This window comes from Schistocerca cancellata, chromosome 2, assembly GCF_023864275.1.
Source record: "Schistocerca cancellata isolate TAMUIC-IGC-003103 chromosome 2, iqSchCanc2.1, whole genome shotgun sequence".
Lineage (NCBI taxonomy): Eukaryota > Metazoa > Arthropoda > Insecta > Orthoptera > Acrididae > Schistocerca > Schistocerca cancellata.
In genome coordinates, this window is record NC_064627.1 from 831,761,460 (window position 1) to 831,787,994 (window position 26,535).

Genomic DNA, 26,535 nt, shown 5'->3' on the forward strand with positions numbered 1-26,535 from the left:
AATGAGCCCATTTCTCTTACACTCGTATATTGGAACTACATGCCACTTTTTTTCAAATGTCTTATAAACTTTATATATGGTTTTATGTACGTTCCTTGCTGCTAGCACAACAGCCTGATACGTACATAGCTATGATTCAGTCACTGTAAACTGTCAGTCTGTGATTTACAAAAATCTCATAAAATCTGTACATTTTTAGTCGTATCAGGGCATTATGCTTATATGAAGAAATATTACCAAAACTAAGCAAGTTTTTGTAATACATTTCCTATAATTTACATAAATGTATAGTCAAGGTCTATAGAATAATATCCTTAATTTTGTAGGCTCTCAAGATGACAATTTGTCGAAACTGGTAAAGCGAAATAAAAATACATTTGCAATAGACGACTGACTTTTATTCCAAAATATTAACCGTAAGTTGGTAGACGTCTTCCCTAGTTCTGAATCTGCAGAAGTCGGAAGGCTTTGGCCTGTAGTCATTTGTTTTAGGTTGCAGACAACGTTACAAAACCGACAGTAGTGTGTGAAGTAGCAATTGTTGTCTGCTGCATTACTGTTTTGTATGTCACGCTTCTTCGTGCTCCTTCCTTTCCTTGTGCTAAGTGTTCGTGATTCTTGACGTTAGGCTCTTTATGAAACACTAACGACCTGGTTCGGGTTCACACGTGTAGCATGAGGTATACTCTGCCATACGAATAGACTGACGTAGCATATTTTGTTTGGGGACCACGAATAAAACTCAGAGAGCAGCATCAAGTTAGTGAATATCATTACTGTCATATAACTTACAGGATGTAAGTAGCACGCATCAGGATAGTTGTTTGGGAGGGCATGAATTTTGTGTGTTCCATAGTGAATTAGCATTTGGAGTGACATCTCATGGCAATGATGGAAGCACACCGTGGTGGAAGTAACATGTGCACAAGGAATGTAAATTCTGTATGCGAATCATGGGTACATGCTTGTCAGTGATTCAATATGCGTCGAAGGCTGGCTGAAGTGGCACAAATGAAAGACAAAATAAGAAGAAACTCCTATAATGTACACGTTGAGGTCGTGCTACAGAACACTTGCTGTGAAGGTTTCTACGCACTGTGGTGTATTGTTGAGACTCATTGCCGCATTTCTTAGCCGTGGACTCTTTACGACAGGCTTTTTCACTGTGCCATGCAAAAAATCGTGTCCACATGTAATTCTGATTCAAGGAAAGCAGAAAGCTGAAAGGTGAGTCATCTGCTGTGGTGCTGAAAGAGAGCGCTTTTTCGAAAAACAGTATTACTATAAGCATAAAAAATAAAACACCACATATTTTGGACTCGCATGTTCTTTCGCTAGACAACTCTTCTCAAACGACTGCAAGGAAACTATCAGCTAAATAAATTCGATTGTTTCAAATTATAAGTCTCATATCACAGCCTGATGATGACCTTGTTATCTCTTCGTTATAGTTCATATTTATTAAAATTCTGCAAAGCTGCGTAACTCACTGCAAATTGTTCTTAGAATTTGCAGCGAATCAAGAGAGCAAATTGCGACTGGTAATCTGAGGATATGAAATTGTCGTCTTATTTCGAAATCTATAGAAGCATTTACAAACCTAGCGTTTTCATCCGCAAGAATTTCATAAATTCCATTCAAGAAGATCGTGCCCATGTGTTTATGGCCTTTAAAAGGTCAAACAAATAATATCTTTCGCTCCAACACGCAGAAAAGCGGGAAGTTTAAATATGAGTCATTTGTTGCGCTGTTGCACAACTTTCTTTATAAAAGCAAAGTAAAGATGCGCTCCATGTTAAGTTTTATCCTATGTATAAATAAGTGAAGAGAGCCAGTTTTGGACTCGCATTGGTTTTTCGCTATGCAGTTGTTCTGAAGAGATTGCAGTCAGTTGGATGGCACTTGGCGATTTGCATGTCCCTAACCAGTCATCCAGTTGGGAAAAGTGGAGTTACAGTGTACCGTAGAATCCGAACCACGTTTCGTTTCTGACTTATCTCCACATCACTGAGAGGTGAATGCTGAATTAAAAGATACAGTGGAAAAATCGACCTGACGGGGATTCGATCGTAGTCTTTCCGTTGTCAGACAAATGCTCGGTCACAAGTCTAGCATACACTTTAGCTACGCTTTCTACTAACTCAAGGCGCTGCAGCTCTCTCGAGTTATGGCGGCTATTCGGTAGGTGGCATCATGTCTCTCCTTGTTACTCCTATTCTGCTTCTAAGGAATTTCGTTTCACTTGCCTGTAATCCGCTTACATCTCGTTTCTTCATTATCTTTGTTCCAGATGCATAGGTCAGTATTGGGTTGTAATAGTTTCTATATATTTCTTTGCGCTTTTGTGGGACGTTTACTATGCTTCTTCTTCTCTGCCACAGTTGCTGATCTCTTTATCATTTCTTCCATTTTCCTCCATCGCACTTCCCAAGCACTTGACACTTTCCACCTTCATCAACTATTCACCTCCAATCCTCATTCCGCTGGTTGGACCACCTTTCATTCTAGTTGTAACCAGGATCTCACATTTGTTTACATTAAATTTCATTCCATACTCTCTCACAGTTTCTTCCCAATGTCCCTCAGTCTCCTCTTCCTTGTTGCCCCAGTCATCAAATCACCCCGAACACCACTGTTTTCATGCTGTCTTCTCCAGAAGTAGTTTAAACAAATAACAGGCTAAATAGAAAAACGCCGCGTTTATTTCATGAAGTGATGCCTGTTGTACTACTTTTGAAGAAGATGCTCTTTAAAGGGTCAATCGACGTAATAATAATAATCATCCTTCCGAAAATTCGCCTTTGAGCACGTAGTAAAGTGCATGATATATGAACTGAATTAAGCGGCATTGCGGAATAAGATGTTGCAGTAAGCAGTCTTAAAACAAGGGCCATAGCGTGACGTATTATTAACAGCAGGCACTGTGCCTTCAGCGTCGTAGCGGAGCGCTGACAGCGGCACAACGCACGTGTCGCGCAGGCGTGCAGCCGAGTGTAGTGGCGAGAGCTGTGCGCCTGCCGCGCGGTGCTGCCGCTGCCCGCACGACACGTGGCGTCAGCTGGCGCCTGTCAGGCGTGGAAGCGCAACACGCGCCGGCCGCGTGCGCTAAATATCACAGGCCGAGAGGGGTGGCGTGGGCGTCAGCAGGTCAGCGCGTCCCTCTACTCCGTGTTACCGGCCGGAAACCTGTAGTGAGTTCCGGGGAGACTGCAGGGGGATAGAGTGGAATGGACTAGTTCTGACAAACACAATCCAGTTCCCTAAGCTCACTGCCGTTAAAGAAAACGCTAGGTTTCAAGAATTCTTTGTACCCTCGAAAGCATATCAAGAACAGTTTTCTACACGTTTTTAGAACACCGCCGATATCGCATCTGTTTTCGAGACCGTAAAGTTTCAGTTCAAAGCACCACTGTGCATGTGTAGATGTAACTAACTGATATGCAACGTAATTTCAAAGACAAACCCTTTTACGTTGAAGCTATCCAGGATGTCTACTTTTTTTTTCTCCGGTAGTGTTCTCACGTCTCCACAGAGAGGTTGGAAAAGTGCTACAATATGTCGATCAACGCGCATCTCTGAAAGACCTTCATTTTCGACCAGGGCACGGTTCCTGAGCCCGCCACTGCTCTAGCAGCACGTGGAGCACTTCAACAATGTGTACAGGATGTCCAAAATAACACTAGTAAGCTTCTGTAACTGGCTCCTTATACAGAAATAAGTCAAAATTTCCAGTAAACATGGACTCTAAAATGCATACTTTAAGAGCTATGAGCACTTGTTCATCTTCGTAGTGTGAAAGACATCCCTTCTACTGAACAAGTGCTCATAGGTCTTAAGGTTTGCATTTTAGAGCTACTGTTTACTAGACTTTTCTTTTTGGTTTGGTCCTTACTACCTCCTGCTTGTTCGACGAATTCTTGAATATTGTTCATGTGGCTGGTATTTTTATCGTGTGGGACTGATGGAAGGGATAGAGAAGATCCAACGAAGAGCGGCGCTTTTCGTCACAGGTTCGCTCAGTCGGTGCAAGAGCGTTACAGAGATGCTCATCGAACTCCATTGGCAGATGTTACAAGAGAGGCGCTGTGCATCACTATTGAAATTTCGAGAGAGCACTTTCTGAGAAGAGTCAGGCAACATACTACAGCCCCCCCCCTCCCCCCCCCCTCACATACACACGCACACACACACACACACACACACAAACATATGTTTCGCGTAATGACCACGGGAAGAAAATTCGAGCTAAAACACTAAAACAATGGCTTACCCACAATCATTCTTGCCACGCGCCATTCGCGAGTGGAACAGGGAAGGGGGTGATCAGTTGGTGGTACCAGAAATAGCCTCCGCCACACACCATTACGTGGCTTGCGGAGTATGAAGCATATATAGATGTACAGCGGCAGAATCGTGGCCTGTCGAAACTGTAGATTATCGTCCTGCAACTTTGATGCTCGCGTTCATCAGGACCCCACGACTGTCACGAGGATGTAGAGTCCTCTGTAAAATGTTATCTAATAGTTCTGTCCCACTGATAAATGGATTTACGTGTGGAAGGATTCAGGTTCCATTCTGTTCTTACAGGCCGCCGAACGAATGTTGGAGATTTTAACTCTGCTAACAGTAGCATACACTAAACCTTTCCTTGTGGTTTGCACATGTTAACTGTCAGGAGTACATCTGCTTCCTGCACAGTAAACATTGGTGAGCGTGCGTACATATGCGCCATACGACTCGGAAATGGTGAACAAGCGTTCAAATCCATTTAGAATTAGAATTTCTTTATAGTTGTCGATTTTCCGTGCTTTGTGTGGAGAAGGTGTGTGCTGTATACCTGAGATTCACCATGTGTGACCACGAAAATTAAATTGATAGTCGAATATTGAATGTTACTGAAGGTCATTGTTTTAGCTGTGGAACTTTATATTTGCGTGAAAGAATAGCTGATGTAAGAATGCTCGCTTTCAGTCAGGAGGTGAAATTGCACTGGCATTGGGAGGAATGTGCAACAAAGTATAATTGTCAACTGAGTTTGTAACTGACAAAAAATTCAATGCAACTACACCGTCGACTTTCGTGGGTAAATCGAGTAAATAAACTAGCAGGACTCGTTATAGTTGATAATATGAACAAAAAGAGGAAGGAAACAAGGTTTAGTGGTGAGAAGAGATGGATATCATTCGAATAAAATTGTATTCGAATAATTAGATCGTTCTAACAAATTCAAATTATTTGTGACTTAAATAACCAATAACATATAATGCCAACGCATTTTCTTTGCTTATTTCTTGTACTGAATTAGCATTTGTTCCATTGGCTCAGGGCAATTTTTCTTCGATAAGTAACTTATTAATGGTTTGTCTAGAAGTATGCCTTTGCGGCTCAGTGGATTAAATTCAAGACTTACAGGGCTGTAACTAACATCGATAATCCTCAGCAGATTCCGCCAACAGGGACAAATAAAGTTGTAACCCTTAACACGAACTGAAATTAAATAAATGTTGTTGCATACTTCTAGGCTGGTCACCCTGTATTTAATAGTCACTACATATAAGACAATTGCTTCACTAATGAGTTTCGAATAGACTCGTCTTCAGACTATCTGGATAAGTTTACAAAGGTCGAGAGTAGCGCAGTGATGTAGCTAAAAGACCAAAAAAGAAAATACAATGAAGAGTGCTTGAAAAACACATTCGAAGTCAGGAACAAGAATTTCATACAGGCAGTATGGATTCAAATGACTATGACATATTCCAAGACGTAACTCAATGCACAACGCTTGACGTAACGCCAAAGATAACAGAGTGGCCAACAGGTGGTGCTAGAAATATCATCTCATAGCGTTGAACGCATTAGAAAAATATAATTTAAAATACAAGGAAGACGTGAAAGAATGGTCGTACATGTGATAAACCACAGGAACGTAAATTAAATGTAAAAATATATCAAAAGGGACACAGCTCATACAATACTGCTAAAACAGTACACTATATGTAACTGAAAATACGGATAGGAGGGCAGAAAGGGAGGGTGCAAAACACAAGTGCAGAAGGGTAAATGTATCTTATTAAAAAGACGATAGCAACAAAGTAAAAAAGTATCAACACATTTAAAAACAAAATTATGTTATATAAAAATTACGCAATAACAGTAAGACTAAAATGTGTCATCATCAGAATTACACAGGAATGACAGAGTAATAGAATATGTTTGGCATGAGGTGCTTGTAAAGAGGTAACAGGCTTACCAACAAATATATTTTTTTTTACTTTTTATTATCGTGTAAGCACAATTTGAAGGAGCATCAGTCATCTAATGTGTCGTGGAAGAAAGTACGTAGACAAAGCCTGCATATTAAGTTGTGCAAAACTGTGAGGATGTAGACAAGCCACAGACGACAGCTGCCGAATAAGAACAATTCTGGTAAACGTTAGGAAATAGATTCGCATTCTGCGAGTATACATTGACGTCAAGTTTTTGTGACACATGAAAATTTGTGCTGGACTGTAACTAGGGGTATCTATTCCTTCAGATACGTATGCATATCTGAAGGACATTGTATTGTGAAGATACAAACACAGCATAAACACAGGCATTGTACGTGATGACTGGGTGTTGTGTGATATCCTTGGGTTAGTTAAGTTTAAGTAGTTCTAAGTTCTAGGGGACTGATGACCATAGATGTTAAGTCCCATAGTGCTCAGAGCCATTTGAACCATTTGAACAGACATTGTAACCATTAATCATGTATCCATACCTCGACGGGCTAAAACGATGCTATAATACTTGTCTCCCTATGCGAGAATCACGAATTATCAGTTACCTTAATTTACCTTTTTATTCGGGTTTGCATGTTGTATATAAATGTGAAGCCGTTTGGAAACATAGTGGGACGTGATGCTAGGCCTCGAGCGAGCAGCGAAGCTCCGAAGCAGGACAGAGCCAGCAGCTTCGTGGGAATTCTCAGGAGTACATGCTGGACGGGCCGAAGGCCAATGTTACTCGCTTGACCATTACTTACTTTTGAGCTGCCAGAACTGGACGCTGGGCACCGCACAGGCAAAACTGATATGCTCTCCCGTGGAATAAGGCTTCCAGCAGCGACTGTTTTACAACTCAAAGGTAGAAAGAGGCGAAATTCTGTTCTTAGCATAGCCCAGAAAACGCACTATTTTGAGCAGAAAATAGAAAGTTGTGTTTCTTTGGGGTGTTCTGGATACCACAGATAACATCCAGAAAATTGAGTGACAGCTCGCAGTTGGGAGCTCTTCGTAAGCGTGGGATTGCACCGAAAGTCAGGTTCACAAAAACGAAATCCTTACACAATAAAGGAACTGCCATGATAAGCTAATGTAAATAAACTGGAAGTTAAAAAGATAAACTCGACTCTCCTGATAAGGTCCCATTTCACTGACAATACAAAGAAAGAGAGTGGGAGGGAGAGACAATGGTAGGAAGTATATTACTGGGTAACTGCCTGAAGAGAAATTCAGGGAAGGTAATCATCATCTCTTACGGAATCTTTACGCTGGTTGGCGTTCGAAATATCTGTGTCTCCAATGACTGATTCTGCAGCCGCTTAGGCGTCGGCCTAGAGATTGATATGGTGAGATCGAGCCACTAAAGCAGGATGAATCGTTGAGACAGTAAAGACATTTTTATAGAATTTCAATATCCTCAAACTTCACTCTGAAGATTTGCTTTCAGACTCGTACGACTAATTTATTTCCAACTCTGGCCACAGGTGCAGCGCATTCCCTTCGCTAGTACTATGTCTTTGATACTGACATAGCAATCACGGTACAACTTCGTGACTGCCAATGATTCATTTTTATATACGACTGTTGGAATCTTATCTCAGACCCTTCAGTCAAATGTGCCAAGATTTTAATTTATATTTGCCCAGCCAACACCTAATCATACTAAGGATTTTCTGTACGCAGATGACTTTGCAATCGCAGCTCAGGGGAGGACTTTCAAGGAGTTAGCGCAGAAGCTGGAGAAAAGATTCAAAGTCTTGTCAGAATACTATCAAAATAAGTCCCTTGAACCGAATCCTTCGAAGAGTTAAAGTAAGCGCTTTCTATCTAAGCGCTTCCTACCTTCGATCTCGGTACGCTAAGAGAAAGCTCAATGCTTCCTGCAATAATTACACAGAGATGACGTTTGGATAGAACTCTGCCATATAGACCACTGTGAAAAGATCCGTCAGAAGATGGTCTCCAGAATTAATATTTTGCATAAATTCATGGACAGCAAATGGGGAGTAAAATCTACTATCCTGAGAATCACCGCCCAACTACTATGCTCTTGTCTTGGAGTCCCAGCTACTGAATAGCATCTCATGAATTCACAGAAAGTCTCAGACAAACAATCGATGATCGACATCCTCTCTTTGGGACCGAGTGCGAGTCTGGACGACTGAGATCCCGTAAAAGGTACTTAAACAGGGCCATTGAAGAACCATTGCCTGACTGTACAATTAACAAGCAGTGCCTGGCGGCTCCACAACAAACTCGAAAACATGGAGTACCTTGACCGCATAAGAACAGCTGTCGTGATAATGTGGATGACGACAAGTGCGATTGTGGTGCTGTGCAAGACATGGAACACCTCCTGGCCTGTCCAGACTTCCCCTACAGATGCAACATCGTGGATAAGTGGATGGACAAGAAAGAAGTCCTGGACGTGACCCAGTACTGACACTATGTTTGGTTTCCAAACACGAAAATGTAAAGTAAGTTTAGAATTACCATTACTTATCAGATTGTTTATGAGTCACTTTAACGTAATAAACTGAATTAAGTGTGATTCTTGTTTCATTTAGTAGTCATTGAATTCTTACTTCATTATTGAGGAGGGTGACTAATTCATACCAGATAACAGGGCCACTTAGAATACGTCCAGACTAGACAACACTAAGTCCCTTGCACTGTCAGTCCCGTCTCCAGGTAAATTCATGTACCTATGCTGATTCCACATAATCACAATTCACTGACCTGATTTACGTGAGCGAGGGAGGGTCACGCGACCGTCTAATATCAGTTCTACACCACCTGCCGCGCTCCAAAGTGACCGGTCTGCTCTTTCAACAGATGTTGCCTAATTTTTTTGTCCGGCAAGTTTGTTCTCCATGACCTGACGTACTACAACATGCTTTCAATTTTTGGACAGCTTTATTTTGGAAGTCTCGTAATTTATGAATAATAAATGGATCAATTCTCAAGTAAATTGATCTGCTGTGTTTGAACCAGTAAATATTTTAACGTACAGTGGAACGCAAGCGTGGAAATGCGCGGCGCCTTACACTGCGGTGACAAAAGTCATCGGATAGTGACATTCTCATATGTAAATGGCGGTAGAGTCGCGTATAAAGGGGCAGGGCATTGGCGAAGCTATCAGTTGTGCTCAGATGATTCATGTGCGAATTCACAGACTTTGAAAGCGGAATAGTATGAATGGTTCGAATGGCTCTGAGCACTATGCGACTTGACTTCTGAGGTCATCAGTCGCCTAGAACTTAGAACTAATTAAACCTAACCTACCTAAGGACATCACACACATCCATGCCCGAGGCAGGATTCGAACCTGGAACCGTAGCGGTCGCTCGGTTCCAGACTGTAGCGCCTAGAACCGCACGGCCACTTCGGCCGGCGCGGAATAGTACTTGAAGCCAGATACACGGGATATTCCATTTCGGAGAAGTTAGGGAATTTAACATTCCGAGATCCACTGTGTCAAGAGTGTGTCGAGAAGACCAAATTTAAGGATTACCTCCCACCACGGAGCAGCGGTGTTTCGTAGAGTTGTCTGTGCTAACAGACAAGCAATACTCCGCGAAAAAACCATAGATATCAACGTGGGACCTGCGACGACCACATCCGTCAGGCCGGAGCGGCGAAATTTGGTGTTAATGGGCTATGGGAGCAGACAACGGACGCGAGTGCCTTTGCCAACAGCACGACATCGCCTGCAGCGCCACTTCTGGACTCCTGACCACATCGACTGGACCCTAGAGACTGGAAAACCGCGGTGTGATCAGATGAATCCCGATTTCAGCTGGTAAGAGTTGATGGTAGGGTTCGAGTACGGCGCAAGTTGTCAAGAAGGCATTGTGCAAGCTGCTGGTGGATTCATAATGTTATGGGCTGTGTTTATATGGAATGGAATAGGTCCTCTATTCGAATTGAGCCTATCATTGACTGGAAATGGTTATGTTCGGCTACTTGGAGATCATTTGCAGCCATTCATGGACTTCATGATCCCAAACAACGATGCAATTTTTGTGGATGACAATGCCCATGTCATCAGACCACAATTGTTCGCATTTGGTTTGGAGAACTTTCTGGATAATTCGAGCGAATGATTTGACGATCCAGGGAACATTTATTGAACATAATCTAGAGGTGAGTTCGAGCACAAAATCCTGCATCGGCAATTATGGACTGGCGTAGAGGCAGCATGGCTCAGTACTTACGCAGGGGACTTCAAACAACTAATTGAATCCATGCTACAGCGACCTGCTGCACTACGCCGAGCAAAAGGAGGCCCAACAAGATATTAGGAGGTATCCCATGTATTTTGTCATCTCTGTATACATCAACATCACGACAGTCACGGTACAGCTTTGCAGTTACCATTGTTTCAGTTTTATATACGACGATTACAATTTTACCCCATACCATTGAGTCAATAAATGTTCAGACGTGTGTGACTTCCTAAGGGTTCAAACTGCTGAGGCCATCGGTCCCTAGACTTACACACTATTTAAACTAACTTATGCTAAGAACAATACACACCGCCGGCCGGAGTAGCCGAGCGGTTCTAGGCTCTTCAGTCTGGAGCCGCACGACCGCTACGGTCGCAGGTTCGAATCCTGCCTCGGGCATGGATGTGTGTGGTGTCCTTAGGTTAGTTAGGTTTAAGTAGTTGTAAGTCTAGGGGACATGACCACAGATGTTGAGTCCCGTAGTGCTTGGAGCCATTTGAGCGATGCCCGAGAGAGGACTCAAACCTCCGGCGGGAGGGACCATTGAGTCAGATGTGCCAAGATTTTACTCTGCAATTAACATTACTTTTCAGATAATTTATGAGTTACTTTACCGTAATAAGCGGAATTAATAATGATTCTTTTTTCATTTAGTAGTCATTGAATTCCTAATTCATTATTTTGGAAGGTGTCTAATTAACTCATGTCAGATACCTGGGCAAGTTAGAATGCATTCGGACTAGACCTCCTTATGTCTCTCGCGCTGCTAGTCACGTCTGCACGTAGATCTATATACCTGTGCCGATTCTACACACCCAACAGGCACATACTCACCATATCTTGGTTTACAAAGTATGACACTTCAGATGTGATGTATTACGACAAAGAAAGGAGGCCAAAGGTTAACCCAAATTCGTAACTCAAAACACACGCACACACACGTCGTACTAAAACATGTATATGCCCCCGTGATGAAGGCTTAAAACTGCAAAACGCGTTGCGGATATAAACAGTGACTGGTCTTTTTTTCGACATACTCACCAATTCACTGCCGTGACTTACGTCAGAGGAGGGGGGACACACGATCATCTGGCACCAGTTCTACACTACCTGCTGACCTCCCAAGCGACCAGTACGCCCTTTCAAGGGGGGAAGACTATTTTGTGACACGCGCTTTGTATCCATAACCTGACGTACTACGATATGTTTCAAAGTATTTGGCAAACTTTAATTTGGCAGCCCTGCAATTTCTGAGTATTAATCAGGTCAAATCTCAAGAAATTTTAGTCGAGTGAAACTACAAGGGTCACTCCAAAAGAAATGCACACTATTTTTGTAAAAATACAGTTTTCATTCTGCATGTGTGCAAGTTTTACAGTGTGTAGATCCATCCTTCCCGCTTGTTTTCAAACTTAGCTCAACCTGTTCCCGTGAGTGACGCCGTCACAGCATGTCTTCAAGATGGGTGCTACACTTGACGTTCGTCAGAAGCAACGTGCTGTCACAGAATTCCTGTGCTGTGAAAACGAGACAGTGGGAAACATCCACAAGAGGTTGAAAAAGGTGTACGGAGATGCTGCTGTCGATCGCAGTACACTTAGTCGGTGGCCCAGCAGGTTACGTGATGAAAACGGGCACGGCAATATTGAGGATTGTCCTCGCAGCGGCAGGCCTCGTACTGCACACACCCCAGACAATGTGCAGACAGTTAACGAAATCGTCACTGCTGACAGACGCATCACAGTGAACGAACTGTCACGCTACGTTGGGATAGGGGAAGGAATTGTTTGCATAATACTGAAAGTGTTGGCGTTAAAAAAGGTTTGTGCCAGGTGGGTTACCAGGATGTTGACAGTGGCTCACAAAGAAACAAGAAAAACGGTGTGCAGTGAACTTCTGGAACAGTGCGAGAATGGTGGAGATGAATTTCTTGGAAGAATTGTGTCAGGTGATGAAACATGGCTGCATCATTTTTCACCAGAGACGAAGAGGCAATCAATGGAGTGGCATCATGCAAATTCACCCAAGAAAAAAAATTCAAAAACACACCTTCTTCTGGAAATGTTAGTTATGGCTGCAGTGTTTTTCGATTCCGAAGGACTCTTGCTTGTGGACATCATGCCAAGTGTAGCCACCATAAATTCTGATGCATAGGTGACGACACTGAAGAAACTTCAAGCTCGACTCAGTCGTGTTCGACCACATCGGCAAAAGCAGGATGTTTTGCTGTTGAACGACAATGCACGGCCACATGTCAGTCCAAAAACCATGGAAGCAATCACAAAACTCGGATGAACAACACTGAAACACCTGCCTTACGTCCTGACCTGGTTCCATGTGACCATCATCTCTTTGCGAAACAGAAAGACTCTCTTCGTGGTACAAGGTTTGAAGATGATGACTCCCTTGTGCACGCTGCCAAGCAGTGGCTCCAACAGGTTGGTGCAGAATTTTACCGTGCGGGTATACAGGCGCGGTTCCAAGATGGCGTAAGGCAGTTGAGAGGGATGGAAATTATGTGGAGGAATGAAAATATTGTTCCTAAAGGATGTATCTACACACTGTAAGACTTCCAAACATTTAGAATAAAAGATGGATTTAAAAAAAATCGTGTGCATTTCTTTTGGAGTGACCCTCGTAATTTTCCGTGTTTCAGGCAGTGAATTTTGTTGCGTAGAGTAGAGTGAAGGGGGAAATGCAAGGCGCCTTACAGGGAGTGACGGATGAAAACATGGAAACGTCTCGCGCCGGCGCTGCCTAGCCTCCAGCAGCAGCAGCAGCAGCAGCCCCGCTCCGCTCCGTGCCGTCGAGTGCCCGGCCTGCCTTGCCTTGTCTCGCCTCGCCGGCAAATATTTGCGCTGCCTTCCCTCCTCCACTTCGTGTCAGTCAACAGCGCGGCCGCCGGCGCCCCGCGACACGCCTGCCTCCATAAGGGGGCGCCAGGCACCAGATGCAACGCGCACCTGGCACTTAATGGTCCCGCAGCGTCGCAGCGAGGGAGGTCAGGATGGAACGGCACGTCGCTTACGAGCTTACTAGAGTCAACACGCAAGCTCGAATCCCAGGACACTGTAGAGAAGAATCGGCTGTCAAAGGAACCGTCTGATCATTTGCCTCCAGCGATTCAGCGAGAGCGTGGAAAACCTAAATCTGGATGCCGTCCTCCCAAATGCGAATCCATTGTCTTACGATTGAGCCACCTCACTCGATCCCCGGGGTCGTAGGCTAACAAGGAAACCATATAACCAAATGGTTCAAATGGCTCTAAGCACTATAGGAGTTAACATCTGAGGTCATCAGTCCCCTAGAACTTAGAACTACTTAAACCTAACTAACCTAAGCACATCACACACATCCATGTCCGAGGCTGGATTCGAACCTGCGACCCTAGCGGTCGCGCAGTTCCAGACTGAAGCGCCTAGAACCGCTCGACCACATCGGCCGGCTATGAATGTTCAACGTATATGCACTAATAATAGGGGATCTCGTCGTTACTCTTTTCCGAGAAACAAATGTCTGCCCGCATCTCGTGGTCGTGCGGTAGCGTTCTCGCTTCCCACGCCCGGGTTCCCGGGTTCGATTCCCGGCGGGGTCAGGGATTTTCTCTGCCTCGTGATGGCTGGGTGTTGTGTGCTGTCCTTAGGTTAGTTAGGTTTAAGTAGTTCTAAGTTCTAGGGGACTTATGACCACAGCAGTTGAGTCCCATAGTGCTCAGAGCCATTTGAACCATTTTGAACAAATGTCTTAATATGACGTAAAAGTCGACAGTCGTGGCTTTCATTACGACTGCTCAAAACCAGACAAAAATAACATGACGTTAGAACAGCAACAAAATGGTTCAAATGGCTCTGATCACTATGGGACTTAACTTCTAAGGTGATCAGTCCCCCATAACTTAGAACTACTTAAATCTAACTAACCTAAGGACATCACACACATCCATGCCCGAGGCAGGATTCGAACCTGCGATCGTAGCAGCCGCGTGGTTTCGGACAGAAGCGCCTAGAACCGCACGGCCACAGCGGCCGGCCAGCATATAACCAATGCGACACGTATTTTGCTCATCTTTAGAGCAGCTGTAGTGCATATAAGGGGCATTCAAATGAAAACGAGACACACATTATAACAAACATGGCCTTGCATATTTATCAGAAGGACATTCATCAGATCGCTGGTACCGGTATTTATAGTGAAAGCAAGTGGTGAGTAAACAAACAATTAAAGATGTGGTTCGATTGCTTAATTACCGTTGCTGTTAAGGAGAATTGCATATATGTAAGCAGCACTTTGTTGTTGCTGTTGTGCCGGCTGGGGTGGTCGAGCGGTTCTAGGCGCTACGGTCTGGAACTGTGCGACCGCTACGGTCGCAGGTTCGAATCGTGCCTCGGGCATGGATGTGTGTGATGTCCTTAGGTTAATTCGGTTTAAGTAGTTTAAGTTCTGGGGGACTGATGACCTTAGAAGTTAAAGCCCATAGTGATCAGAGCCATTTGAACCATTTTGTTGCTGTTCTAGCGTCATGTTATTTTTCTCTGGTTTTGAGCAATCGTAATGGAAGTCACTACTGTCGTCTTTTACGTCATATTGAGTTACGATATTTGTTTCTCGGAAAAGAGTAACTACGAGTTCCCCTATGATTAGTGCATGTACGTTGAATATTCATAGCCGGCCTAGGCGGTTCTAGGCGCTTCATTCTGGAACCGCGCGACCGCTACGGTCGCAGGTTCGAATCGTGCCTCGGGCATGGATGTGTGTGATGGCCTTAGGTTAGTTAGGTTTAAGTAGTTCTAAGTTCTAGGGGACTCAAGACCTCAGATGTTAAGTCCCATAGTGCTCAGAGCCATATGAACCATTTCGATATTCATACAGTTGTGTAACCTGCTGAATGATTCAACATCTTACAGAATACTATAAATCTGTTGTCAACCTGCAGCTTTCGTTATATAAAAGGAAGTATTACTGTGTAACAAGTAAAACTAGTGCTTTTACAGTAGCAGGCTCTGAAGGACCAAGGAAGCATTTACCCTTCCCAATATAATCGACTGCCCTACCTCTCTGCGTGCTACGTTGTCGCTGCTGCGAAGGTTTGGCATGCGTCTTTGGGAGGAAGATTGGCTGGAGATGACGCATAGTAAGTTGCGATTAATAAAAGAGATTCTGAGGCCGGTATGCACCTCCTTCCGGCCAGTTAGAACTGATGAAGTCGGTTTAACGCGACTTCGAATAGGACACAGCCCCCTGATCCATGGCTTTCTTCTCAGACGTGAAGAACCACCATTAAAGTTCACATTTTAAACGATTGTATTTTATATAATGACGAGGCGGTAGAAGCTGGTTTACCGACAGACCTACCCTCTGTTGTAGGTGATAATGAGGCGAAAGTGGCACGTGTTTTACGATTTTGTGTTTTATCTTCCCTTCTCTTCAAGATCTTAAGGTCGAAGCTTTTAGTATGTTAGAGGATGATTGGCTCATCCAGTTATTATCTTCTTGATCAGCCAGTCTTCTTTTCTGGACTTGGCTGTTCAGATCTGGTACCAATGTTTTTCGTGTTCTGCCTTTACTCGCTTGCTCCATTGCACCGTTCAGAGGAATCTTGAGTGTTAATGTAGAAAGAGTACAATGGGCATCTGTGACCTAATGTCCTATTTTAGGTTATCTTCATGTTGCGTGCTCCAGCCCCATTCGTCTCATACAGCCAATGTACGGGCGTTGATGACCACGATGTTGAGCACTCTAAAGATGCAACAGCAACAACAACTTTGTCACTCAAACTGTGAAGTACCACATGCTCAACTTCATTAGAAAACATACTAGATGTAAACATCTAATTCAAAAAAAAAATGGTTCAAATGGCTCTGAGCACTATGGGACTCAACATCTTAGGTCATAAGTCCCCTAGAACTTAGAACTACTTAAACCTAACTAACCTAAGGACATCACACACACCCATGCCCGAGGCAGGATTCGAACCTGCGACCGTAGCAGTCCCGCGGTTCCGGACTGTAGCGCCAGAACCGCTAGACCACCGCGGCCGGCAAACATCTAATTCCAACACGTTACTTCATACACATTCTAATAGTTGTCTTGTCTCTGGAAACTGTGTATTTCTTGCTGGGCAATTCACACTCGCATTATTTTGCACAAATTCGGCAGTCGCGTCAGTAATCAGTATACAAGCGTCAGTACGCGTACCTAATATGTTCCAAAATGTCGTGCATGAAAACGGGGTTTTCTGGTGCTCATCCCTTTGCTTTTATTCATGACAAAAAGGTAGGGTCAAGTGTTTTGGATAACCCTTGGGCTAAGCACCATTTTTATACCAAACTGAAGGATTGTCTCAGTGTCACTATAGTACAGGGTCAAAGTATGAATATTACACACTTCCTCCTGCTTAGGCAAATGGAGTAAATTAGCTGGTTCTTTTTGCAATTGATGTGGACTACGTTGAGCTTGATGGGATTTATGCAGGCAACATTAATTCATGGTTTTTTTACTATATTTTAGCCGTCGTCAGCGGACCAAGCTCCAGCCGAGGATGCCAAAACCGCTATGCACATAAAATGGGTGAAATTTTTGCAAAACGTTCCTAAGATCCCGCTCTCGAACCACCTTGAAAATTTTCTTGATATCTTTATCCGCTTCCTAGATACAGGAGTTCGATGTTGCCCTACTTCTACACGTAAAATCTTGTATGAGGCTAAATTTAAGTAATAAATTACCAGAATAAATTGCTCAAATTTTAATGCTATCGTCTGTGGGCGTTTATCTAGAAGAGCCATCTCCCCGTTTACAAATATCTTCATCCGTTATCGAAGAACACCCTACGAATTTGTTACTTGGATACCAAAATCTATTCGCGGATTCCGAAACGACTACGCACAGCAAATGGCTGTAATTTTAACAATGTATTCCTAAGATCCCGATCTCGAATAACCTTGAAAATTTTGTTCTTATATTTATCCGTTTCCGAGATACAGACGTTTAACATTATCCTACTTGTGCACGTAAAATACGCACGTAAAATCCGGTGTGAGACGAAAAACGTAATTTATGAATCTACATAGCACGTAGAAATATGTTGTAAAGTGTCTGAGGCGTAAAATTAGTTTAGCTTCATTTCAGTTTCACATAAGTAAACTATCTAAATTTTACTGACAAATACGTTTGTTCCTAATGAATTAGATGCCCTGCTGCAGCAGGGAAAAGAAGGTTCAAATGGCTCTGAGCACTATGGAACTTAACTTCTGAGGTCATCAGTCCCCTACACCTTGGAACTACTTAAACCTAACTAACCTAAGGACATCACACACATCCATGCCCGAGGCAGAATTCGAACCTGCGACCGTAGCGGTCGCGCGGTTCCAGACTAAAGCGCCTAGAACCGCTCGGCCATTGCGGCCGGCCGGAAAAGAAGGAAACCAGTGGATAAATGCTTCTATCGAAGAACAAAAATACGAATATGTCTCTGTTTCTTTAAAAGACTGAACGAAAAGTAAGGTACCAACTACCTCATTATACTTTCCTCAGAACCTTCACAAATTTTGGAATGTAAATATATTCGCGCTTTTTTATGCTGTGTGAGAAGACAGTGACAGTGACAGGGACCCGGAAAAGTAATAAATATTGAAATATAGCAGACAGTGGTTGTGTTATAGAAACAGCGAAGGAGACAATGTCAGTGTGAGAGGAAGAGAGGGACCTAGTGGCAGTGGAAGACAGTTCACTATCGCAGAATAGTGCTGGGAAAAGAATGAAGGAGAAAGTGTGGGAGGGGGAATAAAGAGAAAGAGAAAGTGGAAGTGGGTGAGCGTCGGTAATAATGATGATAAGACGCAGAGTATATCTCAATGACAACGAGGAAGAGACGATAGTGACGGTGGGAAGAGGCAGCAACAGTGGGAAGGAATGAATGAGATATTAGTGGTAAGAGAGAGCATGCGGGAGGCAGTGACAGTGACAGGAGGCTGTAGCAGCAGGTCAGCACGGACGAGACTGTGTGGCTGTGACACAGGAGACAATAACAGAGAGACACAAAGAGATAATGACAGTGAGATAGGCTGAATGAGTGAGTGAGAAATGGGACTGGGAATGGATGGGTATGAGTGACTTACAGTGATGGACTAGTGAGTGTGAGCGACTTACAGTCACGGGAGCTTCAGGGACTTTGAGGCGAGATCGTGGTAAAAAAAAAAAAAAAAAAAAAATGTGCGATTATATTCGCATGCCAAAATTTTTAAACGTTCTGAGGCAGAGACAGTGAGCAGCTGGTACTCCACTTTTCAGTCGAAGTCTTTTAAATAAACAGCAACAAATTCGCATTTTTTGTGCTCCGATAGGAGCATTTGTACCACGGTTGCTCATTTTCAGCAGCTCTGCCTCTTGGATTTTTTCTTCGCATTCTACTGAGTCTGTAGAATTGTTCATATACCTTAAATTTCAACCATACCGGAGCAAAACGTCAACAATTTAATTTAAAAAATTTTGAACACTTTGGGTAAGTAGCGGAATTCGGGAAAAATTATGTAGAGGGCAGTTGCCGAACGCTATCTTATCCTACGGTTAATTCGTAAGCTAAGCGGGCATGTTATAATTCAAATATCGTACTGTACCAGGAAGTGAACGTAACGGAAAATAGTGTAGAATAGCTTCTGAGCAGTACTTCACAAATATCACATTAAAAAATTAAAAGCTCTTGCTCCACAAACGATATCTCTTACGATGGACGCACACAGTTCGCCGGCACTTCCCGTCAGTTATGCGACCGGCAGAGGGTAGCCGGTGCGTGCCAATCACTTCCGCTGCGACGTAACAGAGTTAAATTACCGGCTCGTTAGGGCCGATTAACGGAAAACTCAATCGGGAGCCAAATTCACTTCCTTAGAGGCGAGCTGATGTTCTTTGTCAGGTAATGCGGAAGTGAAATCGCTTGATCCTAATCGCTAGGAAGACAAACGAGCGAAATTCACAGCCATATTGTCTCAGATACTCAAACTGATTAATTTATTCTTCATCTTCTTTGGAGGACTGATAGCTAATTATCTAGGGATAAACGACAGTTTCAGTCTGAAAGCAGAAATTTTACTTTCTCGGCAAGACTAGTGAGCTTATCGCCTGGGAAAAACGAAAAAAAGCAATAACACATAGATTTCGTGGAACGTACGAGTAATAATTGCCGTTGAAAATAAACAATTTCGATTAAAAACTGTCGCAGTTCAACGAAATTACATTACGACAGCATAGAGTGATGTACCCGGTGGTAATAGCAAATGCTTTGAATGCTGAATGACATTTTGCGTACTGAATGCAGTAACTGGACTCTTCGGGCGAGAGAATAAATTTTTATTTTGGAATGAGTGGTAACATTACGCACCTACCCTTTAGTTTCAGTTTGCTGTCACCGTTAAGGTAAAATATTTAGCAACTACACAGCATTTGACCAGCATTTAGAGTGATGACTGCTCCACATATTCAAGAAACAAACTTCCGCCGTTTTACTTGCAGATTTTCTGGTTTCGGGTAACCGTTCCTGCTCATACGGCCAGCATGTAACAGAAGATCCTAAGAAGTGGTATTTTACCATTTAAAAGTTTTAGTATGCTGTAAGGTGTCATGCAAATCCAACACCTTCCATGAAAACCCTGACATGATAAGCAAATCCAGTAGTATGTCACATAGCTCCGAATAAATCGTGACATTAAATTAACCAAAGTAATACACTCCTGGAAATGGAGAAAAGAACACATTGACACCGGTGTGTCAGACCCACCATACTTGCTCCGGACACTGCGAGAGGGCTGTACAAGCAATGATCACACGCACGGCACAGCGGACACACCAGGAACCGCGGTGTTGGCCGTCGAATGGCGCTAGCTGCGCAGCATTTGTGCACCGCCGCCGTCAGTGTCAGCCAGTTTGCCGTGGCATACGGAGCTCCATCGCAGTCTTTAACACTGGTAGCATGCCGCGACAGCGTGGACGTGAACCGTATGTGCAGTTGACGGACTTTGAGCGAGGGCGTATAGTGGGCATGCGGGAGGCCGGGTGGCCGTACCGCCGAATTGCTCAACACGTGGGGCGTGTTGTCTCCACAGTACATCGATGTTGTCGCCAGTGGTCGGCGGAAGGTGCACGTGCCCGTCGACCTGGGACCGGACCGCAGCGACGCACGGATGCACGCCAAGACCGTAGGATCCTACGCAGTGCCGTAGGGGACCGCACCGCCACTTCCCAGCAAATTAGGGACACTGTTGCTCCTGGGGTATCGGCGAGGACCATTCGCAACCGTCTCCATGAAGCTGGGCTACGGTCCCGCACACCGTTAGGCCGTCTTCCGCTCACGCCCCAACATCGTGCAGCCCGCCTCCAGTGGTGTCGCGACAGGCGTGAATGGAGGGACGAATGGAGACGTGTCTTCTTCAGCGATGAGAGTCGCTTCTGCCTTGGTGCCAATGATGGTCGTATGCGTGTTTGGCGCCGTGCAGGTGAGCGCCACAATCAGGACTGCATACGACCGAGGCACACAGGGCCAACACCCGGCATCATGGTGTGGGGAGCGATCTCCTACACTGGCCGTACACCACTGGTGATCGTCGAGGGGACACTGAATAGTGCACGGTACATCCAAACCGTCATCGAACCCATCGTTCTACCATTCCTAGACCAGCAAGGAACTTGCTGTTCCAACAGGACAATGCACGTCCGCATGTATCCCGTGCCACCCAACGTGCTCTAGAAGGTGTAAGTCAACTACCCTGGCCAGCAAGATCTCCGGATCTGTCCCCCATTGAGCATGTTTGGGACTGGATGAAGCGTCGTCTCACGCGGTCTGCACGTCCAGCACGAAGGCTGGTCCAACTGAGGCGCCAGGTGGAAATGGCATGGCAAGCCGTTCCACAGGACTACATCCAGCATCTCTACGATCGTCTCCATGGGAGAATAGCAGCCTGCATTGCTGCGAAAGGTGGATATACACTGTACTAGTGCCGACATTGTGCATGCTCTGTTGCCTGTGTCTATGTGCCTGTGGTTCTGTCAGTGTGATCATGTGATGTATCTGACCCCAGGAATGTGTCAATAAAGTTTCCCCTTCCTGGGACAATGAATTCACGGTGTTCTTATTTCAATTTCCAGGAGTGTACGAGTAACGAGTGAACAAATGGAATACCACAGACTAACACAAGAATGCCTAAATGCATGTCATACCTTCCCACCGTGAGACAGACGCAGTTTCGAGGGGAGAAACGAGAACAGAAGCCGAGAGCAGAACCATGTTAAGCTGGAAGGCCCTACGATAAGGGATGGACACCCACGTCGCCAGCTAACTGCTAGGACCACCCCAGCCGCAAGTTTTAGCGTGAGACTTTTTCGCGTCTCTGTTACGTCAGGACCACGCCCCAGCCCATGTTAAAAGATAGAGCCCTCCAGAAGAAAAGTATAGATCTTACGATAACACTAAAAGGACCACACCAGCTGCAAATTTTAGCGTGAGACTTTTTCACGTCTCTGTTACGTTGCAAACTTTAAAAACATTGCCCCACCACGAAAAGTATAACGTTTCTCATTGGATAGACAGAATTTTTGTAGGCGGAGCTTAAGGTTAACATTGAGACCCTGATTGGTCAGATGAAAACACAGCCAGATAGTTTTTTTAAACCAACTTCGGTAATTTGTAGTAAGGAGAATTTAGGAGAGAGTTGCTTCTGAGACAGCGAGGTGAGCGGAGCTGTGCTGTCCGCCGCCCCCTGACGAACACCGACAAGGTAATGAACGCACGCGATGCCGCATAACAGCGCATAAAGCTTCACTCAGAACTGCAGAAGTCTCATCTGTTACAACCCTGTTTTGCGTAATACTAGTGTCGATCGTCAATTAAAGCTCATGGTGTTCACATTTGCCACTTGAAGTAAAAATCTGAAACGCGATGATTTTTCTGTTATATAGTTATTGAGAAGCCACATCAGCCACTGTAATTTACGACAAGTTAGATAAGTAATTAAAGATAATTGAGGGTCACTGTAGACCATTTTGATAGTTTTTCTCTTTTGTGAAACTTCATTTAAACCTAGATTATAGATGTGATATGGCATAGGTCATCCTTCGATCCATTGTAGAACTTGGAAACCTATTCAGGGAATATTCGTTCACATTTTTGTTGAACGCAGTTGGTTTTTACCATCCTGTATTAAAACATTTCCTTTTATCAATAGTGCAATTTATAAACAATGTTTTGTGAGTAGAATAAAATTTCCAATGGTAAACTTAACTGCTTTTTCGACGTTATTTTACCAGCTAACTAAAAATAGGAAAGCCTTGAACCCCTTCCACTAAATTTAGTTAGTATTAAGATTCTTTTACAGGGAGTGCAGTGGAGCTGACGCTGAAATCATTAAGTATTTGGTTATATCATCGCTAGTCTCACTGAACTCTTCTGAACTCTACATGTCATGTGTGGTTTGGCGTCTTCTTACCAGCAACAGGTCTCAGGTTCAGACTAGTCAATTCCCTAAAAAACACGCTCAAAGCGTCGTTGCGCGAAAGTGGTAGGGAGACACGATATAGAACAAACACCACGCATAATGTTAGAATGTTTTGAGTAAACGTATAAATAACTGTCACAATAGAATGGTCATTTTGAAATTCAAACTGTGACTGGCTAAATATCCCATTACCACGTAAAATAGGGGACAACCCTAGAGTACATTACCTTCTCAAAGTATTTTATAAAATAATTTTGACGAACTGAATTCTTGAGACCACTATAGGCTGTATGTCAAGCTCGCCCTATTTACAATATACTTTGTGGATGAAATGCACCTATGACAAACTGAGAATGGCTTCCATGTTCGAGAGAGCGCCTTTGGGTCAACACTGCGAGTGTAATAGTTCAGTGTATCACGTGACTTTTTACTGATAGTCGGCGTGACATTCGAGTCAAGATGACCGTGGCTCGAAAATCGAGGTATTTTGTCACGGCGAAATCGTGGACCACCGACATATACGACACTGCAGCGTCAAGTTCGTGCAGGATTGGGGTTTTCATGTGATTCTTCGCACTTTGTGAGGCTATTCAAACGCTAAGAATGCTTAAAAATTGGAAGCTGAATTCTCTGAAAAGGCAATGGGACGAAAGCGCAGTCGTCTGAAGTGTTAATGCTTTCTTCCCCGGAATTAGGGAGCGGCTGAGAACGAAACATGTTAGTCCCAGACACTGAGCGTGGTTCAGGGATAAGGGGACAGACGCTGCGCATCAGCAGCATATGGGACTCGGTTAGGAGGGCTGACATTTAATATCACAGATTCACTCAGAGACCTGAACAAATAGGCTGAACTTAATAAGAAAGCAGAGAAAATGTTGGGAGTTGTACACGACGTATATTGACAAGTACAGAGGCCACAATGTGCTTAGAGCATAACAGATTCCATGGCCAGCACTAATGAGCCAGACGCCGGTGGTAGTTCTAATGGAACTCATCAATGTAAGTTATTTCATTACGTTTATAGAATCCGACACAAATGATTAATTCATAGCCCGACTACATACTAAATAAATGGTAATTTTGTTTTCAGTGTAGTTTTGGTTGTATAACTAAAATGGTCATATATTTTTAAAAATAGGAATAAAACATCAAAATAACATCAGATTTATTATTTTTCATACTTGTAATTTTGTTTGGAATTGTAATCATGTCTGAAATTATTAACGTCATTCTATAATTTATTCTGAGTAACAATTTTGATAATACTTGTAAAAGAACGAATTAACTGTGTATAAATATCTTTAGATGAAAAAAATCGATACTTTGTAAGATCGTTGAGTTGAAACATTTTTTTTTAATTATGAAGTTAATATGTTACGGCGCGAGTTAGTAGTTGTACTGGTACGGAGAACTATGGAGTTGGTTTTAGTCTGTAATAGTACAGAGACTGATACGTTACGTGGAAATTAAAAATGAAGATAGTAAAACAAAGGATGGAACAAACTCAATCACGCAGTATTGAAATTTCAAGGATGAAATCCGATCATGGGGCCTTGGCGTAATGTTATTATTTAAGTGAGGCATGTTTTTCTAAGAACCACATTACTGACGAGGAGCTACAAGAATCAGACGAGGAAAATGATATTTATTATTCGATCTGTCTTCTCATTTAAAATGGTTACACCATATTGGCATTACAATACCTAAAAAAAATTCACCTGATGAGGAGGGGAAGGTCTGTAACACAGCGAAATCCGCTAAGACGAACACGACACAGTGAACATCTATGATCAAAAGACGACTGACTACTTTAACTGATAGACACTGAGTGCAATAACTTAAACATACTTATGAAACAAGCAGACAACTTACAGTAGTCTAATTAGCTGTAGGATACAAGAATGGTGTTACAGAAGTGTATGACGGAACAGTACTGCAGACAAGAGGAAACCAAAGTGTCTCGTTTCAATAAGAAAGGTTAGTAAATAATAGGATGACACAAACAGCAACAGTAAAACGTTTGTAGTAACAGCATACAACATGAATATAGTTGTTCTCATATCTTGTTCTTGTATCTAGTATCTTGAGTATTAGAATCATCAACAGAACTGTAGTAGTAGCAGCGCCTTAGCCTCCAGAAGATACAAAGAAAGTGCCTTTTGGGAGCAAGCAAACTTACGTGTCTTTCGTCATGTTTACACGTTTAAGTATCTTGTACAATGTCAGTGCGCTGGATTGCCAAGCGAAAGGGCCCGGTTTCGATTCCCGAGTGGGTCGAAGATTAACTCCGCTCGGCGACTTAGTGTTATGTTGTCCTTACGTTCGTATCGTCAATACTGTCATTCCAATGTGTAGCTGGCTGAGAACGTAAAACTTGTTTTATGTCGGAATCAGCCCTTTGTTAAGCCCATGTAGCCTCGAACCAAGGTACGATTTAAACTAAAGTCTACTTTGAATTGTCAAAACAAACTGTAACCCGTAATACAACATTTCCATTGTTGTTGAGATGGCTGTATGGGCACATACCGAAAGCCAATAAAAAAAAAAGAAAGAAATGTGCAGCGCCTGCACAAGAGGGGGGAGGGGGGGGGCGATCACTCGCACAATGAGGTATGCGCCTCACAATCTCGATGGTGGGGGTCTTTTCCTAAATACGAACTTCGCTAATTATCAGAACTTTAGCCCGTCCGGCTAGCCACGCCGTCAAACGCGCTTCTTCCCGAGCGCGAAGACGTGCCTGTGCCCGGTACGAATTCGCCCAGCCAGCCTGTGGATGATTTTTAAGGCGGTTTCCCATCTACCTCGGCGAATGCGGGCTGGTTCCCCTTATGCTGCGTTCTGTTATCTAGGAACTCTTCAATCCAATCACACAATTGGTCTGATAGTCCATATGCTCTTACTTTGTTCATTAAACGACTGTGGGGAACTGTATCGAACGCCTTGCGGAAGTCAATAAACACGGCATATACCTGGGAACCCGCGTCTATGGCCCTCTGAGTCTCGTGGACGAATAGCGCGAGCTGGGTTTCACACGACCGTCTTTTTCGAAACCCATGCTCATTCCTACAGACTAGATTTCTAGTCTCCAGAAAAGTCATTATACTCGAACATAATACGTGTTCCAAAATTCTACAACTGATCGACGTTAGAGATATAGGTCTATAGTTCTGCACATCCGTTCGACGTCTCTTCTTGAAAACGGGGATGACCTGTGCCCTTTTCCAATCCTTTGGAACGCTACGCTCTTCTAGAGACCTACGGTACACCGCTGCAAGAAGGGGGGCAAGTTCCTTCGCGTACTCTGTGTAAAATCGAAATGGTATCCCATCAGGTCCAGCGGCCTTTTCTCTATTGAGCGATTTTAATAGTTTCTCTATCCCTCTGTCGTCTATTTCGATACCTACCATTTTGTCATCTGTGCGACAATCTAGAGAAGGAACTACAGTGCAGTCTTCCTCTGTGAAACAGCTTTAGTATTTCGGCCTTAAGTCTGTCATCCTTTGTTTCAGTACCATTTTGGTCACAGAGTGTCTGGACATTTTGTTTTGATCCACCTACCGCTTT